At 50.0% G+C, this 2,500-nt stretch overlaps 1 protein-coding gene across 1 annotated transcript in view; it reads right to left on the bottom strand.

The window, feature by feature from the left end:
* nol4la (nucleolar protein 4-like a) overlaps positions 1 to 2,500 on the bottom strand; it is a 22,707-nt gene that overhangs the window by 18,945 nt on the left and 1,262 nt on the right. The window lies entirely within an intron of this gene.

Below are 2,500 nucleotides of genomic sequence, written 5' to 3'. Positions count from 1 at the left end.
TCCCTGAGCCCCAGGAAGAGCCTCCCCGAGAGGGCCCGGCCCGCCCAGAGGCAGGGGGTGATCCACACACAACAACAAAGAGGAACCAAAGAGAAGCGCCACGGCCTCCCCCTAACCGGCCGCACACAAACATCTGTGTGGCGGCGCCCAGCGGCCACCTCCCCGCCCCGCCCTGACCCTCCTCCCCCTGTCCCGTCCATACACACGTACACACTGGTGGGCCCTTGTCCCTGCCTCGCTATACCCCGGAGAAGAGACCTCCTCTGTCTGCCCATCCACCGACATCCTTCCCTTCCCCCCCGCCCGGCCCCCCGCCGTTTAGCCCTGTGCTCGGCCCCCACACTGGAACTTGGCACACCTCAGGAGCAGCTGCAGCGGGGCTTCCAATGCAAGTGCTCAGGACACGCCCTCCAAGCCCCCAGCCCCCCAGCCCCCCAGCCGTATGAGGGGGCATTAGGCGCTGGGTGTGTGAGTGTGTGTGGGTGCGCGTGTGTGTGTGGCAGTGTGTGTGTATGTGTGTGTGTTTGTGTGCGTTTGTGTGTGTGTGTGTGTGTGCGTGTGTGTGTGTGTGTGTGTGTGTGTGTGTGTGTGTGTGTGTGTGTGTGTGTGTGTGTGTGTGTGTGGGGGGGGGGTTGTACTGTGTGTGTGTGTGTGTGTGTGTGTGTGTGTGTGTGTGTGTGTGTGTGTGTGTGTGTGCGTGCGTGCGTGCGTGCGTGTGTGTGTGTGTGTGTGTGTGTGTGTGCTGGGACTTTGGCTTGGGGGTGCATCTACTTGTGTGTATAAATATGAGCATGAATATACGTGTTGTGTATATAGCGAACCATGGCTTCACATAACCATTCAGTTATAGACCCTATCTGTGTGGCTTAAGTCAAGTCGTTATAATACCGGCTACATTTCAGGGAGCAATAATTGGGTCTTTTGTTCCCGGGGCTCATCATTAGAAGCAGCCCCATATTGGCTGTTGTCAAGAGTGTTGCTCAAATTCCCAAAAGTGAAGCAGAATCAGCGGGAGGTTTGTCTGCTGCTTTATGACTTTAACGCAACAGAAGCTAGGCCTCACCTTAGATTTGGTCCCAGACATTAATACAGCCTCTCCGGCTGGACAAAATAACCAAATGTGAAACCCATATTTTTTTTACTGGGTTCCTACAGACCAGCTAGTGGGGGGATGCACACAGCGTTCCTTAAATGGGCCACATTGTTCTCGGACAACAGGTCGTCCAGGACAGAACTCCACATTACCTGATTAGTTATTATTTGAACAAATAGCAATATTGAGATAACATTGAAATAATAATAATAAATAATAAAAATTAACTCTGCATTGTAAATCGAATTGTAAATATAATGCAATGACAAAACAGACCTTTTTTCTATGAATGACATCTGACACTGCCAGGACATTAGGAGAGTTTAGGGACTGTACTTTACAAGTTTTTCTTTTCTAAACAGGAAAAACACCTGTGGCAGCATTGATGCCCTAGCCGTATTAAATCAGCCATCAACGGCTAACATATAATATTCATGGCACTGTGGGCCTACAGTAAACACGGTCCTGTTTTGCTCGCGTTATTCCTGGGAGAGTCCGTCCCTATAATAAGGGGGGGAGGTGATTATTCCCCATAGATGTTTTTTAAAATGGTGGTTGGCTCTCGACTGGCACAGTGGGCTCGGACTACCCCGAGAGAGGCCTATACGTGCGCGTTCACGTAGACGCGACCCCGAGTCAGCACTCATGCAGACTGTATAAATGATTAGCCTACTGGATTTGTAACTTGTTCTGGTATGGGCCAGAAATCGCATTAACCAGAGAACTGCGTTCATCACATATCTAGGTCTTATACCGTATAGCATATATGTGGTCATCATCATACTAAATGCACGGACAGGGCGGACGTATTGTTATTGATGATTCGGCTATGGACACTGACATATTTGAAATATTTGACACATCATGGACTTGCTCGTAGGTCTAGGTGTAGGTGTGTAATTGGCCGGACCGCTGTAGGACGCGCGGTGCTATCCTCCAAGAGGACCTTTTGTTCCATAAAGACCCAAATGCGGTCACCAAATTGCGCACAGGCGTCAAAGCCAATTCCGAAATTAATCAATCGATTTTAATCGTTTTGGGATAAGTCGATTGATTATCCATTTGTATCAAAGCTACAGTCGATAAACACAAAGGGTGAATCTATAGGCGGTACAGGTGTTGCCAAAGCAACGAGATGTGAGCCGAGCCGCATCCCGCCCAGGACAATGAAAAGTGCCTTTCAAACATTGCCGCTGAGAAAACTAAAGAATGGCGTTTTCTGGAGACGAGCGTAATCAAACGACGATAAGCTATCATGTATTCAACGTTTTAAACGGAGAAAAAGCGCACAGCCCCGCACGCCTCCTGTGCCGGAATGGCCGGTCTCCCCGTGACGGGACCAGTGGCGACGCACGTCCGGAACCCGGATCCGACGTCGATATGCAAACGTGTAGAAAAACAAAGTGG

Source organism: Gadus morhua, chromosome 1 (genome assembly GCF_902167405.1).
Source record: "Gadus morhua chromosome 1, gadMor3.0, whole genome shotgun sequence".
Classification (NCBI taxonomy): Eukaryota; Metazoa; Chordata; class Actinopteri; order Gadiformes; family Gadidae; genus Gadus; species Gadus morhua.
This window is presented reverse-complemented; position numbering and strand designations above follow the sequence as displayed.